General features: G+C 36.0%; 1 non-coding gene across 1 annotated transcript; it reads right to left on the reverse strand.

Annotated features, from left to right (window-relative positions):
- Positions 1-12,630: 12,630 nt before the first annotated feature.
- On the reverse strand, positions 12,631-12,703 carry TRNAR-CCU. The gene has a single exon. It is a non-coding gene; the product is annotated as a tRNA-Arg (tRNA).
- Positions 12,704-25,547: the final 12,844 nt, after the last annotated feature.

Raw genomic sequence — 25,547 nt, forward strand, 5'->3', positions numbered from 1 at the left:
TCCGCATCACCTACCCGTACGTAATGCATGCATGCTTTTATGGGTATATATTGTGTTTCACAATTGCAAATGCCGTACTAGAAAGAAAACTAAAATTTGAGTTTGTCTCATTCTGTCATTCGCATGCATATATGCCTTGATTAACATGACAACTCGAATTGAAGATACATTATAGTTTTATACCATTTCGCAAGTGTCACAAATTTAGGCGTGCTATCTATTTTGAGGATAGGATATTATTCTTCACCAAAAGATTATCTCATCTATTTTAGATTGGGTCCAAGTATATATGTATATATGATTCCCTTCTTCTAATGTCAAGTATGATAGATACACATGCACGATGCTTATATATATGTTTGTCAATGAACAATTCTGTGAGAATGTCGGCCATTTCATAGATGCTTTATTTTTATTTTTATCTTTATGTTTTGGTACATTTGAAGAGGCATGAAAATGAACCAACGACCTTTTTATTTAGAATACATGGAACATTGTTTTTTTTTTTTTTTTTTTTTTTTTTCTTTTTCAATTAAAAAATTAACACTACCCAAGTTTAGACAAATGTATTTCAAAATAAAATTTAAATATATTAATTGTTAACAAATTATAGATGTGAATAAATCAAAGTTTTAAAATTTTAATCGTTATAATTAATTTTTATATCAATACAAATTATTTTTAAAATGATCTGTAATTAAATTTTGCAAAGTGGTGACAAATTATATTGGTTGCTTTTTGAAGATAGAGTGTAATGACAATATTTAATCTAGTAAGAGGACAAGGGCTTGAAGCATTTTGGAGGTATTACTAATTATTTATTTTCTAAAGTTTGATTGTGATTTAATTAGTTACTTTAAATATTAACAAAAATAAAATCTATGTTGGCATGCCACATCATATCTTGCATGTTGACATGGTAATAATGACAACATGCCACATCAGCAAAGTTAATGATCCATTTTAAAAGGTATCGATCAATTATTGTCTTTAATTTTACTATATTTAAAAGTACATGAACGAAATTGAATAAAAATTATATATGCTAAATTGCATAAAACTGTTATAAATATTTTCATTATGGCCATTAATCTTGAGTCTCTTCATTTGCCTTCCACTTATTACATTGTTTATGATTAAGGATATGAAAGGTTGTATGGATTTCTATAAATTGATAGTGAAGGCTAATGAAATGATATGGTTGTTGTGCCCAACATTTGGTGTTCTTCTTCTTCTCATTTTTCTCTCTTTATACATACACGCATATACATACATACATATCTCCAAGCTATTACCGTGCAATCATCACGCGAGAACTAACGAGTTGATATGCAAAATTACAACACGTTATCAGCACGAATTGCCAATATATTCCTCGGTGAACGGTATGCTCGAACCTGTTATAATACATGTTTTTAAACTAGGCAAGCATGTTCATAGGATTCATATAATACATGTTTTATATGGCACATGTTGATTCTACACCTCTTGATATGATTATGAAATGCATGATTGATATGATACATATTGATTCTAAATTTTGAAATATGAATTGCTCATACTGGTTCGTATATATATGATTGTGTAAATTCCTGAATATATATTTCCAATTTTATTTTTGATTCTTAAAATTGAAAGAAAAGCATGTGATATATATGTTTGTGTAAATAGATGGGGCTTTTCATATGAAGATGCAATGTATGTATACATATTATTTTCATTTCGCATACTTTGTATGTTATATACCCTATGTTGTAGTGCATTATTATGCTTTTATGGTATGTCATTTGCATGTGATTAGCAATTCGTTTTTGTGCCTGATTAGGCAATGAATGAATGATTTTTAATTAAGATTGTTAAAGTTTATTTTGTGGAAGCTTAAGAGTGAGTAAGACTTTAAAGCTTAATTGATGACTTGGGAGCATCAATTCGGTGTATTGGAGAATGAAACACCACTCGTTGCCTGTAGAGCGAGTTGATGCTATAAACACGAGTCGATGCTTGCTGCATCAATTCGGTGTTTTCACACCGATTCGTGCCTTGTTGCTTGTAGCACGAGTTGATGGTATAAACACGAGTCGATGCTTGTTGCATCAATTTGGTGTTTGGCTCACCAATTCGTGTTGCACCATTTCGGTTTTTGTGTATATTCGAAAGATCAATTTGTTTTCTGATTTTATCTTTTGACTTCATCTCGGAAAGTTCATTTTGCATCTAGAAGATGTTAAATTCCTTATTTTGCTATAAACATGTGATATTATGAATGTATATGAGAACATATGATATATGTTTTGTAGATTACGTATTCAATTGTCAAATGTGATTTTATTGAGCTCGCTCATGTCGATAGCAATTATTTCATTTGGGTTTTGGATATTGAAATTTTTTTTTTGGCATCCAAAGAATTGAGCCAAGCTTTTGTTGCTAAGTCACAGAGCACCGATGCCCAGAAGGCACAAGCTCTCATTTTCATATGTCACCACTTGAACCACCATCTTAAAAATGAGTGTTTGATTGAAAAAGAACCCCTTGAATTAATGGAAGTCCCTGAAGGACTATTCCGACCAAAAGTCATCTAATGTTCTTCCCCAAGACACATTTTGACTAGTTTAATCTCATGTTTAATTTTAAGATTATAAGTCAGTGATTAACTATAATTCAGTTATGCACAAAATAGTCTCAGAAGTGAAACTCTAAACAAGAAGTTTTAGAGAAATATTTAATTGAAAAGACATTGCCAACTTTTCATGCGAGTAATTTGTACTCCAGCAGTAGTACAACACAAAATTATGAGAAGTATCCTAAGCTGATTTGAGCACTCCTTGTGGCTAAGAAATATAACTAGTTGTTGATGAAGAATCAAAATGCATGTCTGGTTGATTTTGCACAGGTGCCTGAAGCACATAATGTTACCTAGTTGAGTAACTTCATAAGGGGTTGTGGTCGAGATTATAACCAGTGTGGTATGAGTTTCGAGCTCAGAATAAGAAATAAAGTGCCCATGTTTTTTGCTCTACATCTTGTGTCATTCTTCTCTTCTTACATCTCTACACTTTATAATCTTATATATAATCTTCGGGCAATTACCGTGTAATCATCACGCGAAAACTAACAAGTTGATAGGCCAAACTAACAAGTGATCAAGATATTCAAGGACGACCAACCTTATCGAGGCAAAATCTTAGCCAGAAGCAGATTTGCTAACAATGTGGGTCTGAAGGGCATTGATCCCTACGTGCCGCACACCAAAGCATTTGGTCATTGGAGAATGAACCTCATCTTGACGATTCTAGCTAATTTGCCTGAAGCAAATATTGCGATAAATGCTGATAATGAAATGACGAGGTATTGATGAAGAAATGATTGGTGTCATGATAATATTTTGAACAATGCATGAAAATATATTCATGGCCAAAAAAAAAAAAAAAAGAGTTAGTTCATGCCTGAAGCATGAAGTATCCGAGTAGTTAGCTCATGCTTCAAGCATCCGAGAAGTTAGCTTATGCTTGAAGCATCCGAGAAGTTAGTTTATGCCTGAAGCATCCGAAAAGTTAATTCATGACCGCAATATTCGTAAAGTTAAGTTATTTTTGGACGCAAATTATTATGAATGCAAAGTGATTTTACTTTGCTGTTTTTCACTTTTTCCCTGCTAATTTTACTACTCGAAGTGACTATTCAGAATGTTTACTTCTATAAGCTTAACTTTCTAATCTTACTTCTTGAATTTTACTTTTCGAATGTTTTTTACTTTCTGGAACTTTATTTTCCGGAGGAAGTTTACTTCTCGGAGTTATTCCTCTTAGTTTGCATGCTTACTCATGAAAATTTTTTCTCATTCATGCAACATGATTCTCGTATGAAATTGACTGGTTGCTAATTCAAAATTGAATTATTATCAATCCCAGAAGGATTGCTATTGTCAATAAATTATGATAATAATCTTTTGACTAAATTTAAGATGTCAAAATGTCGAATTCCTCTCCGAGTATGGCTTAGTGCAATTCTGTGTTATTTAAGGGGTAGTATACTATACCCCTTTATAAGAATGATCTTTGACTTATGCCTTACATGATATGATTGATTTATATGTTATTAATTTGAAAGATAGGAGAAAATGATATCATATCAGTTTGCCCGAAGCAAACGAAGGAATAAATCATTTCATATTAGTTTGCCCGAAGCAAATGAGGGAGTGAATTATATCATGTGAATTTGCACGAAGCAATTCCCAAACCAGTGAGTGAACTAATGTAAAGTTGAGAATAAGGATTTTTTGGGAGATCTTGAAGATCTATTTTATTTGACAAGCTTCACAGCTTCCTTATGATTGTTGTGTACCCTTATAATATCATTTGATATGTATGCTTTCGTATCTGATTATATATGTTTCTCTTAGATAGGGATGGCAATGGGTCGGGTGTGGGTCGGGGAGGGCTACATCCATCACCCGACCCACCTTATATTTTCTCCACCCACCCCCACCTCCAACCCGCATCGGGTGGACTTTTTCAGAACCCACCCCCACCCCCACCGGGTGCGGGTGCCCACTACGGGTACCCACCACTTATCATCTTATTATGTTTTTTAAAAAATAATATTTAAATTATTTACACATAATAAAAAAATAAAATCCATTAGTGATACTAAAACATAAATAATTAAAATATTTAAATATAATAACTAAATTGTTAATTTTTTAAAATAAAATTAGTAGTTTTGATATAAAAAATAGTAAAAAGATACACGAAGTTATATAAACTTTTATAAATAACTACATACTAGTACTTATTTTACTATTATATATATATACACACACATATGGTGGGTCGGGTGGGGTTCTAGGCGGGTCTTGTACATAGAACCCGAATTCAATCCGACCCACCGCGGGTTTGATTTTTTAAGACCCACCCCCGACCCACCACCCACCATCACCCAAAAAAACCCGATCCATGCGGGGTGGATTCGGGTGGATATCCACGGGTCGGATTGAAATTGCCATCCCTACTCTTAGATGATTGCATATATGTTTTGGGTACTTCATATATTGCGATGCGCTTATAAAAGCTTTATAGACCCACATGATTTTATAGTATAGCATGAGTTAGTGCATCGCCTTGGGCAATTATATATTTTTTTGTTGGGGACATCAGTTTTATATGTTATTGTTGTTATCACAATCTGACCTACTGCATATCATAATTATTTCTCCTAGAACCTAGTACGTGGTATAAAACCAAACATTTTCCATCTGTATTTTATTCACAGTGTACAGTCTTTTTCCTATATCACCACCATAGCGTACCTTTGTGGGCATGTATATGTTGATTATAAACCTCCTTCTGTTATTTAAATTCTTAGAGCCCATGATAAGGGATCAATATATAATTAGGTACGCTGACTGCACACTTTATGAAGATCATTTCACGGCATTAGGGGAAGATAAGATCTCAAATTTTATAGAATGCCGAGAAATTCTATGAATGATTGATCTTCAATATTTAAATCCACGTACTAGGTAGACTGAACTAGAAGTTCAGAAGAAGTAAACTGAACTAGAAGTTCAGTAGATAATTAATCTGCCAATATATATATTCATAAAAATAGTGACTAGGTCCTATATATTTTCCCCAACTTGGATCATATATATCTACCAATGCTCCTTGACGCCAGAAGCGTGGAGACATGTTGGTATAATCCGCGGAAAGCTAAATCTAGTAGAAAACGGTGTCATTCTTGAAATCGCTTAAAGAAGTATGTCGTGAAGACATTCGTCTTGAAGGCGAAAACCCCAGTAAAATTTTAGGTGCACCCAAAATTATAATACTGGGGATGCGGAACGACCAGATAAAAATATCTTTGAGAAATGTCTAGAGTCTGGTTGAATTAGAAATTGCCTTTACAAATTGTTCTCGTTATATGAGAATCTGGATCCAGAGCTAGGCACCAGTTGTGCCTTGGTATTTTTTATGTATAACGGAGCAATTAAGGCATGTACAGCTCAGCTCGCTAAAACTGTATTCTCTTTATAACACGTACACCATTTAATGTTAACCCTGTAGGTTACAAATGGGTGTTTGTACGAAAGAGAAATACAAACAATATGGTGGTATGATATAAAGCGAGACTAGTAGCTTAAGGGTTTACGCAGAGACCCTGAATTAATTTTGATCAAATATTCTCCCCCACAACATATGGCATTACGTTCCGCAAATTAACATTATTGGCAGTGAATTATAAATGTAGATATGCAGTTGATGAACGTCATGACTGTGAGCATATAGCCATTAACGTGCAATCCAACTCTCAGCTTAGACTTTTAGTTGAGATGGAGCACATGCTTCAATGTGGTATCAGAGCCAGACCAAAGGTTATGGGTTCGAATCTCACCGCCACTCGTAAGCGACTACGGTTTACCGGTCCACGTGTTGGTTGGAATCCACCGTACACGTGAGGGGGCGTGTGAGCATATAGCCATTAACGTGCAATCCAACTATCAGCTTAGGCTTTTAGTTGAGATGGAGCACATGCTTCAATTATGACCAACAAACTTATGGGTCATTAGACGCTAATATTTATTTGTAAATCCCTGATGGATTGAACACTTTTGAAATAAGGAAAGTGAAAATCGCGACGTGTAGCATTAAATTGCCAAAATCCCTGATGGATTGAACACTTTTGAAATAAGGAAAGTGAAAATCGCGACGTGTAGCATTAAATTGCCAAATCTTTGTATGACTTGAATATTATTGACTGAGTGTTTTCCTCCTGAAGAAGGAATATGCAAATAATATGTACCATTATGTGTTCGTTAACGAATTGCTAATGGAGTTATTTATTTATCTGCTCAGTCGATATTCATGGTTTAAATGTTATTGAAACATAAAGAGAGCTTGGTGATATTAGCTCATGCCAAAAGACGGAGTTTTGAAATAAAAGACTTGGGAAACCCAAGTATTGTCTCGACCTGAAGATCGAGCTTCTCCTTGAAGAAGTTTTATACACCAGTTAGCCTACTTGAAAAATATCTTGAAGATGTTTTATATAGACAAGTATTATTTACTTATCACATAAACGGTTGTCCAATAATCTCTTGAAGTAGATAAATGACCATTTAGACTCGAAGATTATAATGAGGATATTTAGGGACTGGAAGTCCATTACTTCATTGCTATTGGAGCACTATTATTGAACTAGAAGTTCCATAATCGCATCAGGCCTGATATTGAATTTGCGATGAAATTGCTAGCAACATTTAGTGTTCCCCCTACAATGAAAATTGTAAATGATATTTAACATATCCTCAGCACCTTCGAGGTACAAAGTTGTTGACGTTTATGTGAGAAACCCATATGTGGTTTTGATGGGCAACTTGGGCACTGGTTCTTTTATTTGATCCATATGATACCAAGTCCAAAAGTGGTTATGCTATATTTTTACCCCCAATGTCTCATATGAGGACAAATAAGATTGTGTTGCACAAGCAAGTAATAGTTTTGTTAAGGGGAACCTTACAAAACATGTTGCACCTAAATCCTTCTACACACATGAACTCTAGAAGAGTTGTAAAATTCTTGTTGAGAATGTTTTCCCCACTGAACAATCTTGCAGATATGTTCACTAAGTCTCTGCCTACATCCACTTTTGAGTAATATGTTTATAAAATTGGGACGCGTAGGCTTAGAAGATTGTTATCTTCAGGGGGAGCAACAACCCCTAGTTGTGCTAGAATGGACAATCTAGAGGATTTTTGATATCCTGAAGATTGTGCTACGAAAGCATATGGTTGTACTCTTTTTCCCTTAGCTGGGTTTTTCCCACAGGGTTTTCTTAGCTAAGGTTTTTAATGAGGCAACCGATGTTGGTGCACTTGAGTGGATAGTCCTGAAGACCCTTGAAATCTTGAAGATTATGCCCAGAAGGCTTATGGTTGTACTCTTTTCCTTGGCTAAGTTTTTTCCCACTGGGTTTTCTTAGGCTAAGGTTTTTAATGAGGCAACCGGTGCAACACAATAGTTTAACATACTTTGTGTACTCTTTTTCTCATCTAGTTTTTCCCATTGGGTTTTCTAGCGAAATTTTTAACGAGGCATGAGTGTGGTAAGATAATGACCAAGGGGGAGTGTTATAAATATTTTCATTATGGCCATTAATCTTGAGTCTTTTCATTTCCCTTCCACTTATTACATTGGTTATGATTAAGGATATGAAAGGTTGTATGGATTCCTATAAATTGATAGTGAAGGCTAATGAAATGATATGGTTGTTGTGCCCTACATTTGGTGTTCTTCTTCTTCTCATTTTTCTCTCTTTATACATACATACATATCTCTAAGATATTACCGTGCAATCATCACGCGAGAACTAACGAGTTGATAGGCAAAATTACAACAAAAACCATATAGTACAAAGACCTCTAAGGCATTTTAACTGTTATTCTTTAGTAAAAATGGCATATTTGATCACTAAGTTATATTGAAGTATTGATTCAATATCTCAATTATTATACTGTTTATTTTTGGTCCATTAGTAATTAGTGAAGTGTCAATATATGACATTTTCATTAATGGTTAATTTCGAAACACGAAAAATAACTTTTGGAAGTCATTTTTTAAAATTTTCAATATTTTGCTATGAACGAAAAATAAAGTCAATAGAAAATAGACAATCTAATCAAAATAAAAATAACTCATTTTGACGAAAAATGCCTTCCTTAATTTTTACTCATAAGGCATTTTTTTTAATGCTACTGGCTCTATTACAATGTAGTATCTGTTCATATACTTTCTCAACCTACTGAAATACAAAGAACCAATAACGCCTCCACTGAGGCTCAAACTCACAATATTCCAAATGGAAGTTCAACCCGGGTACCATTAGATCACATAGTCTTGGTCTTCTTATTCTTCTTCTTATTCTTCTTCTTCTTCTTCTTCTTCTTCTTCTTCTTCTTCTCTCTCTCTCTCTCTCTCTCTCTCTCTCTCTCTCTCTCTCTCTCTCTCTCTCTCCAATCGTTATGCTATGGACCCGTGTCCAATATGCAATGTGGACACAGTAACAGTACCGTTAGAGGCACTGTTATCTTTCACTTTTTTTTTTTTTAATTTCAGACCGCTTCGTTATAGGAGTATATGTTCATAATTTTATCGCTATATGTTCATAATTGTATCTTCATAATGTTAGAGCTCTGTGTTCATAATTCCATAACTATACATTCATATTTCCATAACTGTACATTCATAATTACGTAACTATACATTCATAATTCAATAACTGTAAATTCATAATTTTCGAAGCTCTATGTTCACAATTTTAGAGCTCTATGTTCATAATTTTATCACTGTATGTTCATATTGTAAGTTCATAATGTCAGAGCTCTGTGTTCATAATTCCATAACTGTACATTCATAATTCCATAATTGTACATTCATAATTCTATAACTGTACATTCATAATTCCTTAATTGTACATTCATAATTCCATAACTGTACATTCATAATTTTCGAAACTCTATGTTCACAATTTTAGAGCTCTATGTTCATAATTTTATCACTATATGTTCATAATGTCAGAGCTCTGTGTTCATAATTTTATAACTTACATTCATAATTTCATAAATGTACATTCATAACTCCATAACTGTACATTCATAATTCCATAACTGTACATTCATAATACCACAAACGAATAACGCTGTTAACGACGTGACAAAATCAATTTTTTTTTAAACTGGAATACTACAATTTTTCTCAAAACGACGTCGTTTTAAACTCGTGTCCACAATGCATTGTGGACACGAGTCCACAGCATAATTTGCGCTCTCCCTCTCCCACACAAAGTAGTCTCAAATCTAGTTCAAATATGAGTTTGGTCAAGTTTGGCCAAATAAAAAAATATAGGCCTAGTCTGACCCAATATTAACAACTTTTTTTTTTCAATTTTTTTAGTTTAGACTTATTATATTTATCAATGACCGATTAAAATATAAATTGGATTAGGCTAGATTAAACAATAAAAATCTTGGCCAATCCCTCAATCCAAAAAAACAAAAAAAATTAGAAATAATAATAATTAAAAAAAATATTTTCCGTCTTTCCAAATGGGCTGATCCATTTGTTGTGGACTTGGACTAACTTGTTCTATACTATGGACTGGTCAAGTCTTTAATTTTTTGTTCATGGATCAGGCCAATCCAATCTAGCCCGTTTATCCATAAATTTTATATAATCTACTATACTAATAAGAGTCCAAGAGAATTAGGCCTATAATGGGTAGAAAAATGGTGGCAAATTATGTTGTGCATCTGTATGCACCATGCATGGTGCATACGGATGCCAAAACGACGTCGTTTTAATAAAACGCGCATCTCCCTTTTAAAAAAAAAAATCAAGTTCGATTCCCAGCAACAACATATGAACTAAAATTCCATAATCGATGAACTATAATTCCATAATCTAATCTATGAACTAAAAATTCCAGAATGAATGAACTAAAATTCCATAATCTATAAACTAAAATTTCAGAATCGATGAACTACAATTCCATAATCGATGAACTATAATTCCATAATCAATGAACTATAATTCCATAATCTATGAACTAAAATTCCAGAATGAATGAACAATATAATGTTATTGCTGAGAATCGAACCTGAATTTTTTTTAAGGGGAGACGTGCGTTTTTTAATAAAACGACGTCGTTTTGGCATCTGTATGCACCATGCATGGTGCATACAGATGCACAGCATAACGATTGAAAAATGGCGGTCACCGTTAACTATCCATTGAATACTATCTTTTCCGTTAATTTCTGTTAGTTCACCGTTAACTTATCCATTGATTTTAATAAGAAAGGTCTTAGGTTCAAACCACATCCCAATCAAAGTTGGCATAATTAGTACTCTATTTTTCTCTTATTAAATTAATTTAAATAATAATTTAGTAGCTACAACAAAAAATAATACATATGCATTTCTTTAATTTAGAATTATGTGTCTACAATGCCTTTATTCAAAAAAAAATTATTCATTATCAAAAAATTAAATAAGAGAAATAATTTCATTAGTTATATTGTCTTTATTTTTCTCTAATATAAAAATTCTTTATATTTAAATTTATCAATTGATTATATTCGCTACATTGTCCCTACAATGTCTTTATTAAAAAAAATTATTCATTATCGATAAATTAATTAAGAGAAATAATTTCATTAGTTATATTGTCTTTATTTTTCTCCAATGTAAAAATTCTTTACATTCTAATTCATCAATTGATTATATTCACTACATTGTCTATTATCTTTTTTTTTGTGCACTATTTTTTTAATTAAATATCAAAGTTATAATACAAGTTATAATACCAAATAATTTTATATATTTATTACCAAGTATTTTATTAATACCATGAAAAAATTTTAAAAATTTAAATTAATAAAACCAGTTATATTAACTACTTGAGGAATTTGTTGACAAAGAGAGAATTCAAATCACACAACAAATTGAAGTGAGAAACTACCTCGCAATGTCCTTGTTTGACAATCAGCAGTTAGCGGTTAGCGTTAGCGGATTTGACCAGCGAATTATATCAACAGTTGGTAAAAAGATATTTGAAAAAATTAGCTGTTTAAATTTTTATTTGCTCTCCCTTATGTCCCGTATTTCATTTCAACCATACCCATACAATTATTTTATTGACAATTATAATCAATCTTGACTATATTATCTTGCATTTGAAAACTTAGAATTTTCAATTTAAATACACAAATTCAACATTCAATTATCTATGCATGAACAATTCTAATATAATCTTGCATTGATATACTTTAAAATACTTATTTAAGAAAAATATTGGGCATTATCTCAATCGCGCAATGCGCGTAAAAAACTAGTATACATATATACTTTAATCATGGTTGAAAAAATCGCTAGGCGCTCATCGAACACCTACGCGACAAGATGCACATGTATTTTTTATTTTATTTGTAAAAATTATATTTAATTTTTTTTTTATTTTTTAAGATTATAATTATAAACTATTTAATACTTTAATAGTTAATATTAAAATAGTAAATATTAACTAAAAAAATCTAGAGTTTGAACAAGTTAGTGTTATTTTGCTCAAAACGATGTCGTTTTGAGTGAAATAAATCATTTTTGAAAAAAAAAACAATAGCTAATTGAATCACTAGGTGACGCCTAGGCGGCCACCTAGATCACCAATTATGGTGATACGCTAGGCGGTCGGCCGGCGCTTAGCTATTCGGCACCTAGGCGAAATTTTTACAACAGTGACTCTAAAAGAGCAATGACATATTGGTCGCCTAGATCACCGATTATGGTGATACGCTAGGTGGTCGATCGATGCTTAGCTAATCAGCGCCTAGGCGAAATTTTTACAACATGAACTCTAATAGAGCAATAACATATAGTATTATTACATTAGAAATTGTGAAATTGATTTTATGCATATTAAATTCTTACTTATTTAGTATTTAGCTAGCTAAGTGTCTAAGTAGCATACTAATTAGTAATTAGTACTTTAAATTGTAATATGATAAAAATATGGATATATGGGTTAAACATCCATAATCGGGCTATTATTTGACCAGCGTTGGAGCGAAAGCCTTTTTACTCGCGTCAGGTAGGGGTTGAACCTACAACTTTCTGCTTAGGAAACAGACGCTCTATCCACTGAGCTACAGACGCACATGTGAATTTGGCTTTGAGAGAATTTATTAATTATTTCAAAGATTCAACACATTAATATAATACAATATAAAGAGGAAATTTCAATTTTGGTCATATGACTATAGGGGTCTTGTTAATTTTAGTCCCTGACTTTTAAAAGTGTCAATTTAGTACCTTAACTATGTAATTTTTGTTAATTTTGGTCACTCCGGCCAAATTTCGCCAGAAATTTTAATAATTAAAATAATGAGGATATTTTGGTCGTTTCACGCCTCTTTTATTCTTCTCCAGCGAGTCTATATCTTTCTCTCCCGTTTCCGGCATTCTTTCTCCTTGTAAACCCTATCTTTAATATCATCAAGCCTAATTTCCCCATCATCTTAGTTCATTACATTCGCCGTAAATGGGAGAGGAAGGAATGGACTCGCTTGGGAAGAAGAAAAGAGACGTGGAATGATCAAAATACCCTCATTATTTTAACAATTAAAATTTTCCGGCTTAATTTGCCCGGCAAATTGGCTGGAGTGATCAAAATTGACAAAAATTGCATAGTTAAGGTACTAAATTAACACTTTTAAAACTCAGAGACTGAAATTAACAAGACCCCTATAGTTATAGGACCAAAATTGAAATTTTCTCCAATATAAATAACAAGTATAGATTATTATTTTTTTGGTGAGGAACAAGTATAGATTATACTTTACAAGCTACATATTTCTGCAAACAAATACTCTTTGTTAAAATATTAAAAAAAATTATCAATTTTATTCCATCCCCATCACTACTTCACACAAATGTATCAATTATTGCTATTTCTTAAATTTGTTACTCAACTTTTAATTTCTCCAAAATCAATCATCTTGCTCAAAAAAAGAAAAAAAAAGAAAAAAAAAAAAGGAGTTAGTACCTAAAACGGTCATCGACTATAATGATTTTTTTCAATTTCGTTCTACACGACTTTGGTGACGTAATGTAGTTCCAGACTTTTGTGTTTTTGCTCAATGTAGTGCTTCGTTTGTTATGCCGCCCATTTGGTGTTAAATAGAGGGACAATTCAGTAATTTCAATATTGGCATTTCTTTACTCCTAAACATGCGAAGTGCAAAATCCCTCTTTCTTTTACGAATTACTCACAGAATTACGATTCCAAACCTACACATATGAAATTTGATTCGCAGGCCTGGGAGTAATTCGTAAAAGAAATAAGGATTTCGCACTTCGTAGGCTGAGAGTAAAGAGAGGTCAATATTAAGTTTACTGAATTGTCCATTTATTTAACAACAATTTGACCGAATAACAAACGGATGACTAAATTGAGCACAAACACAAAAGTCTGGGACTATATTAGGACACCAAAGTTATTTATGACGAAATTGAGAAAAATAACTATAGTCGAGGACATTATATTTTGGTATTAACTCAAAAAAACACCATGCTTAAATAAAAGTAACATTACTCATAAATTAAACTCTCTTGGTTGCCAGATGACCCCAGCCCAATGGTTCAAACCATTATGCCTGTGGAATTGAGTAGAGCTTTGGTGTCAGGTTTGATCGACCCAATCTCTAATATTTGGGATCTGGATATCTTATCTGCTGATATTTTTATTTCGGAGGATGTGAATCGCATTGTTAGGATTCTTGTTATCCCGGATTATGAGGATTCTTGGTATTGGTTGAGTGATCCTAAGGGGCAGTCGGTGAAAAGTGGCTATAGGCACATAATTGGCACATTTGACAATAACCCGGTGAACTTTGATAGATGAGTTGCTTTATGGAGTTTGAAAATTTCCCTGGAAGACTTTCTTATGGAGAGCCCTGAGTGATATCTTCCATATTACTACAAATTTACTTTTAAAGAGAGTAGAAGTGAATCCCTTGTGCCCTATGTGTAGTCTTGACCATGAGAATGTTATGCATGCATTTGTTTTGTGTGATTATGCTAGGCGCGCTTGTTTGGCATGAGTCTTCTTTGCCCATCACAAATGTTGTTGGAAATACTTTTGCTATGTGGTTAAGAATGTGTTGATTTCCATGACAGAGGATCAAATTGGAAGTGTGGCTGCTGTCCTCTATCACATATGGCGTGCCAGAAATCAAGGAGTGTGGGACGGGTCTCTGCCTCGGCCCAGGAAATTAAAGTGTGGTGTGCGGCTGCCTCTTCACTGCAAGCATATCGCCAAGTCCACCAGCGTGCTCCATCGCAGCCGGTTGCTATCTCCGAACCCGTGGCTGCTCCTCGGCTTCGCTGTTTCTTCGACGCGGGGTACCGGCCACGCACGGGAGAAGCATCGTTTGGGGCAGTTTTGGTAACACACAGCGGCTCGTTCGTAGCGGCATGCAGCGACAAGCTCGCAAGTTGCTTCTCACCACTCATGGCGGAACCATTGGCTTGTAATGAGGTTCTTTCGTGGCTCAAGGAGTCGAGGATTGCAATGTGTTGGCTGTGGATCTATTCACCGATTGTTCGGAACTGCATAACTGCGTTCTCTCCAGGAGTTCTACTGTTTTGTCCTATGTTGGGTTGATAGTTGATCAATGTAGGGCATATCTTTGTTTTCGTATTGATTCTTAAATTTCCACTCTAGAGTTTTAAATTCTCATGCTCATATTTTAGCATATGAAGCTTTTGCTCAAATTAACTCTATGTACTAAGATTCTGTTCCTCCTGACTTTATCTCTTTGCTCATTCATTAATATACTCCTGCAGTTTGCTTTCAAAAAAAAAAAAAAAAACCTCTTAACGCAATTATGGGTTAAATAACCATTCTTCCAAAAGGCTGAACCCCAACCCTAAGAGCCCCCCACACCCTGGCCCAGAGTATCAAGAGGCCAATACTCCTATGCATGGCAAATTATATCATGCACCGCGCGTCCTTTTGTTAAATGAAAAGAAACGTTGTTTTTTTTTCCGTCGTTTCGCACCCTTTCGCAAAAAGTAACTCTGTTATTCAGTGTCATTTTGTATACACTGCAGTTTCAGTTCAACACAACTACAATTTCATTTCGATATAACTATAGTTTCATTCGATATTTATAGACTCAAATATGTGAAAATGTTATTTAATTTTATTTTATATACACTATAGTTTCATTAAAACACAACTACATGATCATTTTGATATAATTACAGCTTCATTGTACAATATAAACTCAAATATGTGAAATGTTATTCAGTTTCATTTTATATACACTGCAGTTTCATTTCACTATAACTACAGTATCATTTTGATATAACTGCAGTGTTGGTTTAGATATACTGTAGTGTCAATTGGTGTTTAATACACCAAACAAGCGGACTCCGTTAATTATAACGGCGGGCCGTTTATTTACTTAAAGAAACGACGCCATTTTTTACCGCGATACACATGCACTGCGATCTATGATATAACGACTATCTATGCATGTATATACTATAATACTAGAAGTCTAGAACCCTTTGGGGTTTTAGGTGCTTATTACGGGCCTACTAATTGGGCTGGGTTCTTATAAAGTTGTAGACAGGCCTGGGGCCAGCATAATTGTGGAATGTACTCAATGATTGACAAAATGATTCTTCAGTTCTGCAGATGAAGCTTGCTTAGCTTACTGTGTTAGGATTAAGCGCTAACTTGAATTTATTCTCTTACATTTACGTATAATTAGCATCACATAGCTTTCATCCACTAATCCCAACCCTTCAAGTCTTGTTAAGATCAAACACTTATCACTACATCAAAAATTATATCTAGTAGTGAAAGCACAATTTTATTTCTTTATATTTGCTTAGCGACTAGCACCGTACGTTTCGATAGCAGGACACTAGACTTACCCACCAAACCTCCGTGCAACAAGAGGAAGGGGAGGTGACAAAGAGAAAGAAAATAAGTTAACAAAGAGAAAAAAATTAATATAGTCATAGAAAGTAATCAAGTCTAAGAATACTATTTAAGTATTATGATTGATAAAGAGATTTTGCTGGATTTGCTAGGTGAGAAAGAAGCTGAGGAGGATGGAGGCATAGTGCTCTCAATGGATGAATGTGAAACTTTAGAATATATAGTGATGGATTGAGCTTAAGAGAATTTGTCAATGGTGATCACTTGAAGAAATATAGTGATAGTAAAGCGTATAGAGAAAAGGGAGCCCTCCTTCCTAAATCTCTCATTGAATTTTCATGAAAGTTACTATTGAGTTAGAGACATTAAATAGAGCGGGCACTTCTTGGGAGGGAGAGTTTGGATGGAGTAGCTCGTGCCAAGGCACGTACTTCTTGGAAAGAATTCAATTACAATGAGATTTGGATTGGATTTCCAAGGCACTTTTTGAACAAACTATATTTCTGTCTATGAAAATATTAGAGTGAGGGGTTTTAAATGCTAATTGTACTTCAAAGAGTCCATATATATTAGTCATTACAAAATACATCTTAAACTGTGCAAAAAGTATTTTAACAAAGTTAAATGTGTATTTTGTAGTGATTAGAGATATGATTGTATATTCTCAGGATACCATGTCACCTGGTATCCCAACCAATTAAATTTAACAATTTCGTTGATTTTGAGAGAGAAAAAAATTAGATCATTTGTTAAATTGAATATTAATGAGGAAAAGTATAGACTACGACATTTAAATATATATAATTGAAAACCTAAAAACACATTAACTATTATTAGATTATATAATTGAGAACCTAAAACAGGTTTCTCACACACACATATAGAATTTGGATAAGATGGGGATTGTGTTTCCTATGCGGACTTGCACTTTTAGAGTTCTTGTTGTGCACTGGTGTTCTCTATATTATTTTATATTTTATTTATTGATTATTCTAGATGGTTTAGAACAAGTCTAGAGAGCGATATATATATATATATATATATATATATATATATATATATTTGGGGGGATCAAACTTGTTAGATTTTGAAACTTTTTGCAAATGAATTGACTTGTGAAATTAAGATTTTCACACTATTCCATAAAGTAATGTTGAAATCTTAATTACTTAGTCCAAAGAAATTTTAGTGAGTACGCATATGAATAAATTAGTTAACCCTATTTTAATGATTTAAACATACTTTTGATCTTGTTAAATTAATGAAGCAGTAATTTGTGAGTGATATATGGATAAAATGCAATAAAGTAAAGAAAAGATAGAGATTTTTATAGTGGTTCGTCAACTGCCTACTACTCTCTTCTCTTAGAACACTTATGAGATTTCACAAAGTATTTTCACCCTAATAAAAAGTGGTGAGCGCTTGTGCATGCTTAAATCACAAAGCCAACAACAAGTCTCAAATAAGTTTTTAGAAGTCTACACTTGCTACTCTTTCTCTTTCTACTTCTTCAAGTAGTGATTTTGGTTGGTTAACATAGGTGTGTTGGTCTTCTCCAACTTGTTGACTCAGCTTCTAGATGGTAAATCTTTTATCGTTGCTTGAGTCTAGTGTTTTGTTCTTAGCCTTTAATTTGTCTTAGCAATTTTCTCTCTTTTACTATTTAGCTAGATAGCACGTACTTGAAATCTATTGCTTCTTTAATACTTAGAAATTTTCTCACATAATGATGTACTAGCACTTTATTTCATCTTGGATTGAAGTATTTATTTATAGATTCTTTGAATTTGTCCATTGGAGGGAAAGAAAATTCAAATGGTAGTTTTGACTAATGGGTAATGACCAATAATAATTTTTGCATTTTAGGTTGTCCTTTGATAGAATTTTCACCCGTTCGTCTATTCATAGACTCCCTGAATTATCTTTCTGTTTTGCATGTTAGATTGTCCGCTATTAAAAGTTTTTAATAATTATAAAATTGACCCAGTAATTTTTTTTATTAAAACTCTCGACCATTAATATAATGAACACTAATGAACGATTGAATCAGTCTTCACTTTTTACCGAAAGACCTTGTACTCATTTTATATATATATATATATATATATATATATATATATATATATATATATATATATATATATATATATATATATATATATATATATATATATATATATATATATATATTACTCAACTCATGCATCTTCACCCAAATTTAACCTTATAAGTTTTTTTTTGAAGGTCAATCTTGCGATTGTATTAATGAATCAAAGCCGAAATAGCGTCAGGTGGGATAGCATCCCAGTACATAGCTTGATCCTGTGTAAATGCTAATGTAGCTAAAGTATGCGCATGTAAATTAACATGTCTAGAGATGTAATCCAAAGTAATATGATTAAATAAAGACATAAACGTTCTGCACTGGTCAATTGTGACCCCAACGTACGAATGGATCAGCGTGTGATGGTGTCGTATAATCGTAGCCAACTCCATGCAATCCGTGAGTAAACTTACTGATGTGTTGTTTCGTTCAAGTAGCCAGGATAGTGCTTCCTTGTAAGCCTGAGCCTCCGCCATAAGTGGTGAAAAACAAATCGGTAATTTGCCATTCCTTGCTGCCACAAAAGAGCCATCTGGCGCTATTATTATCATGCCGTATGTAGCCTCGCCCGTATCGTGCCGGAAACCCGCGTCTACATAACACCGTAGACCGCCCTCCCCTGTATCATTTAAGTGCTCCGATGCCGCTGCCGGTTCGGTTCGGCGGACCTGGGCAGCGCCGTATGCCTGTAGTGCTACGGTGGCTGCTCTAGCTAACTGGGCAGGCCGCATCATTGATCCCTTCCAGACAGCTGAATTCCGGGTTCTCCAAATATAATATAATATTGCTACCATTAACCGGGTCTGCTCCTCCGTTAAGACCCCCATAGCCCCTTTTAGCCATGTTGTAAAAGAGTCTGCAATAATATTAGTAATAGGCAATTGTGTTATATTCCAAACAAGTCTAGAATATTCACAGAGTACTAAAGCAAGTAACACATCTTCATGATCTAAACCACACATTGGGCATGTTGGGTCCACCTCCACCCTTTTAAATATCAAGTTAAGGGTTGTTGGCAAAATGTCACATATGGCTCTCCACAAGAAAGTTTTCCACTTTGGGGGTACTTTTATTTTCCATATTGCAACCCATTTATCAAAATTTGCTGGATTATACTCATAATCACTCACAATATGCCTATAAGCATTCTTTATTGTATATGTCCCCTTGGGGTCACTCATCCAATACCATGAGTCCTCATACTCAGGACTCGCAGGGATCATATTTATTCGCTCCACATCTTCAGGAATAAATAAGTCAGACAAAATATGTGGATCCCAGGTATGAGTCTGTAAATCAATTAATCCTGCAACTCGTGCCTCTCTCAATTGCTGTGGCATTTCTGTTTGAATCAATGGACTAGGATTATCTCGTAACCACGGATGTCCCCATATTAAAGTTGTCTGCCCATTCCCAATTCTCCTTCGCACCCCTGAGACTACCATTGCATGAGCTGCCATTATACTTCTCCAACAGTAACTTGGGCAATTACCAATAGTTGCATCTGTAAAACTGGTTGTGGGATAATACCTTGCCTTATAAATTTTAGCCACAAGTGATCCTGGGTCCGTTAAAAAACGCCATGCCTGTTTACCCAGCATAGCTAGATTAAAAGCCCTTAGTTCTTTAAAACCCATACCACCATACTTCTTTGGTATGCACAACCTGTCCCATGCCTTCCAATGTATTCCTCTTTCTCTTTCATTCCCCCACCAATATTTATTCATAGTTCGCTCAATTGACTAACAAACTGCCTCAGGTAACAAAAAAACACTCATCGAATAGGTAGGCATAGATTGCGCTACACTTTTCAATAACACCTCCTTACCAGCCTGAGAAAGTAACTTTTTATTCCACGAACCAATTCGTTGCCTGATCTTTCCCTCCACATACGAAAAAACAGCTCTCTTATTTCTCCCTACAAAGGAAGGTAGGCCCAAATATTTTCCAAAATTGGGTGCTTGCACCACCCCCAAACAATCCGCTATCCGCACCCTGTCAGCCTCCTGGGTATTTCTGCTAAAACATATATTAGATTTATTATAATTCACCACCTGGCCTGAAAATTTCTCATACCTTGCAAGGCACTGCCTTATAACTCCCGCCTCCTGGATATTTGCTTTAAAGAATAGAAGACTATCATCCGCAAAAAATAGGTGCGATACAGGTGGCGCCCCCCTTGCAACTCTGCACCCATGTATTGAGCCTGCCAACTGTTCATACTGTAATATCATCGAGAGAGCCTCTGCACAAATAATAAATAAATACGGAGAGAGAGGGTCTCCCTGCCTGAGTCCCCTGGTTGGTTTTACATGCCCCTGCTATACCATTAACCATTACAGTATAATTAACAGTCGTTACACACAGCATAATGAGCTTTATCCACTTCTCACTAAAACCCATAACTGTCAGCATCCTTTCAAGAAAGTTCCACTCCATTTTCTGTCATAGGCTTTTGACATATCTAACTTCACAGCACTCCACCCCACTCTACCACATTGTTTTCTATTCAGATAATGCCCCACCTAGGCTGCTACTAGAATGTTGTCAGTGACTAGCCTTCCCGGGATAAATGCACTCTGGGGTTCCGATATTAATCCTCCCATTAGTGTTTTCATCCTATTTGCTATCATCTTGGCCATGCATAACTCTGTAAATGACATTGCTCAACGCAATCGGCCTTAAATCGGCAATTGTCTCAGGCATCTCCTTCTTCGGTATCAAAACAATGTTAGTATCATTCAATCCCTCGGGAAATACACAGGAATTCAAAGCATTCGTTATAAAGCCAGATACATCTCCTCCCACTATCTCCCAAAACTGTTGGTAAAAAACCGGGTTTAACCCATCCGGACCCAGTGCCTTATCCGGATACATTGAAAAGAGAGCCTCTTTAACCTCATTAGTTTCAAAAGGGCGGTCAAGCATCACATTCTGTTCTAACGTTACTCGTGGGGCTAGGACCCCAAAAAGTGGATCATCACAACTCAATCTACTAGAGGCAAAAATATTGTCAAAGTAATTTTGTATAGCAGCATGCATATCATCCCCCTCCACCCAGTTACCAGCATTACATTTAATACTAGAAATAAAATTCTTTTTCCTACGTGCAGAGGCATACCTGTGATAAAATTTTGTATTCGCATCAGCCCCGCGTAGCCAGTGCTGCTTAGCTCGCTGCCTCCAGAACACATCCTCCTGGGCCTCGATTCGTTTCAGGAAATTCTCAATCTGTTAGTACTCAGCTAGCGCTACCAAATCTCGCCTATTTCGTATGGCATCCTGCCTCTGCTGTAGCTGGTTAATTCGTTTCCCGAATTTATGAAACTGGTCTCCCCCCACTGCATTAATTTCTCTCCACACAACTGCTGGCAATGCAGCAATCCCTCCGTCTTCCCCTCCTGCCAGGCCGTTTCTACTACTTCTTTGCACCCCTCATCTAATAGCCAAGCCATTTCAAACCTGAATCTCCGCGGCCCCCTTCCCCTTGGCATGCAAATCGCATTAATACTGAGGAAAAGGATCGAGTGATCCGAGGCCCGGGTTCGAATATTCTCCAACCATGCATTCTCATTGAGCAGACCCCAATCATTCGTTATCAAAGCCTTGTCCAACCTTTCCTCTATCCAATTCGGCGTCCCCTTCCCCTTCTGCCACGTAAATTGGTGGCCTCTCATTGGCATTTGCATCAAACCACAGTCATCCACAGCATCTCCGGAACCCCGTAACAGACTATTGGGATACGGATTTCCCCCCTTCTTCTCGTGCTGATATAGCAGATTATTAAAGTCTCCTATCACCACCCAGGGCAATAAGGATCTAGTCTTCAGAGTACCAAGCAAATCCCATGTCTCCTCCCGCCTACCACGCTCGGGGATACCATAGATACATGTCATGCGCCATAACTTATTAAACAAGCTTACTTCCACATCAATATGACTCTGCGAGTAGCTTAAAAGCCTCACCGTATTATTCTTCTTCCATAAAAGCGCCATCCCTCCACTCAATCCATCGTTATCAACATAAAACAAACCTTCATACCCAAGCGTAACCCGGATCCGTTCTGCATGTATCCGTGGTACCTTGGTCTCCATCAAGTACACAAAATCCGGCTTCTTACTGGACGCTAGGCCCACAATCTGTCGAACTGTGCGTGGATTGCCCAAGCCACGACAGTTCCAGCTCAAAGTACTCATGATGATGGGCGGGGCTGAACACCAGCTCCCGCCATGGACAAGTTTTTTGAACCATCCGTAATTGTTACCTCATCGTTTCCACTATCTTCACCCCCCTCCGTCCCATATCTACGATGCTTTGCCGTAGCCACCACCACCTCATCCTCAGACATACTCGTGGGTGTGACACCCCCACTTCCCTGCCCCCCATCTACCACACGTAGTTTGACTCCCAGTGGTCGTGGTTTCCCGCCAACCGGAACAAGCCAGCTATCCCCAACCTCTCTAGGAGCGCTCCGGGATCCACCAGCTCGCATATCCGGGCCGTACAGGTACCTTTCCACCGGAATTCCAGCCTCCCTAGCGTGTATACAGAAAGTATGCAAGTGACCCATACAACCACAAAAATAGCAAAACTTATGCAGCCGTTCATATCTAAAATTTACCCATGCTGTAGTCTCATCTCTCTTCATCAACCTCATCCTTCTTCTAAGTGGCCTATCAACCGAGATTGACACCCGAATACGGTGAAACGTTAGCCATGGCGCCCCTTCAAATCGGTCATCATGTTTAACAAAAGAGCCCAAAAAATTCCCTGCCTGTTCCAGAATTGCATGTGACGTGTATCCCTTTGGCATATCATGCAACTGTACCCACATGTCAATCATATCCAGCTCTACATCCACATGATTTACCCCATCCAACACCTCTCGACACACAAGAGCATTATTCTCAAAAGCCCAGGGTCCCCCATCCAGCACGTATTCCATATCCGTCTTATGGAAAAAAAAAACAAATAAGAACAAACCCCTTTGAATCTCCGTTACCTGTACTCCACGTACCGGTTGCCAAACAGACGCCAGAACCTGCCTCATAAAGTCCAGTTTTATCATCTTCTGCGTCAAAAACCGCCCGACAATCCTCCAAGTCTCCTCCTCCTCCCCATCACCCTCTACCCCCGCCTCTCCACCCTCCGGCATAAACACCGCCCCCTCCTCCTCCATCAACGCCATCTCCGCCCATCTATCCGTCAACTCCGCCACACCCCCCACTACCCCTTGCTGCCGTGTAGACCCCCCATCCCCCCTCCCATGCTGCCCCGTACCCGTACTGCCTCTAATCCCTCCTCTACCCATACTGCCTCCATCTAAACCTCCCACGCCATCCCCATGCAAACCGCCTAGGCCACCTGCCAACACAACTCCCCCACGCCTGCCACGTTCCCCCCTTCCTCCACTTTCCCGTACTGCTTCTGTCGGCTGGAATCTCTCATTCGCACCATACTCCCTAATCCCTCCTCTACCCATACTGCCTCCATCTAAACCTCCCACGCCATCCCCATGCAAACCGCCTAGGCCACCTGCCAACACAACTCCCCCACGCCTGCCACGTTCCCCCCTTCCTCCACTTTCCCGTACTGCTTCTGTCGGCTGGAATCTCTCATTCGCACCATACTCCCTCCGTACTTGCCCCCAACCAACAGTTCGCCGAGCGTCTTGCGTTCCTTCTATCGTCCGGCGGAAATCAACACCTTCCGATAATTCCCTATCTTGTGTTTCCTCCATCTCAGCCAGCCCCTCGTCACGTCGGTTAACCTCGCCATCCATAACAACATTATCGGCCATCTTTCAGGGAAGATTAGAATAAAATTTGTCTGAAAACCTAGGAAAACCTTAGTAGGTCTGCAAAAACCCTAGAGAGAATCTAGAGAGAGAATTATCACTTATAAGTTAAGTTAGCATATATCATGGATCGATCGCTTTCACAGTTCACGTGACCGAAGAGACAAGTTAGGATGCCTCTTCTGGAACTGGACCAATCTAAACATAACATATATTCTCTCTTCATCACCTTTATTGTGATGTTCCCATTTTCACATAACTTCAATGCTTTGACACTGCATATACGCATGCATGCATATATCCTTCACTTCCCAATTCCCATTACACATCATAAGTTGACATTCTTTAATTAGGGCATCTAACTCTAATTCTCCACACATTCATGTACACTGTATTTGGTAACAAAATGTAATTTCAATTCAATTTCCAATAATGTCACACGTAATAATTATATTGCCCAATATGTCACATTTTACTCTTTTATTTATTTATTTTTACAATTCAGGCCTTAAATGAACCAACTTTCTCATTTGTTTATTTTCTTCTTTAGTATTTTCTTATATATATAAATTTTATATACTAATACTAAACTTAAATATTATGAATATATATATATATATATATATATATATATATATATATATATATATATATATATATATCATTTTAAATTTTTAATTGAGATGAAATAATCTTTGAGATTGATTTCATAATAAGTTGGGACCTTTAAGAAGTATGGAGTGCTCAAGGTTGGGTCACAATCAAATAAGGGGTTCAGAATCAATTTATGGGGGCCTATAGGTACTCTCTTGGCTACTATCAAAAGGAAGAGCATTTTAATTTGCACACCTATCACAGCATCTATCTAAGCCAAATATATATCTCAAAGAACTTCCACTTTATATATATTTATACATTTTGTAATATTCCACCTTTAGTTTTCTTCATCACCAATAAACTAACTATATATTCCGATTATTTTACATAACCTCAAGCCAAAATGTAGGGGATTTTGGAATTGAGAATTCAACCTTTTAGAAGAATAAGATTATCCAATATAATCCAAATCCACCACAATATTCCTGGCTACCTCCCTATATAAACGCCACAAAACGTAACCCCCAACACCATCTATCGCAACTAA

The sequence above is a fragment of the Ipomoea nil genome, unplaced genomic scaffold (genome assembly GCF_001879475.1).
Source record: "Ipomoea nil cultivar Tokyo-kokei standard unplaced genomic scaffold, Asagao_1.1 scaffold0688, whole genome shotgun sequence".
Taxonomy (NCBI): domain Eukaryota; kingdom Viridiplantae; phylum Streptophyta; class Magnoliopsida; order Solanales; family Convolvulaceae; genus Ipomoea; species Ipomoea nil.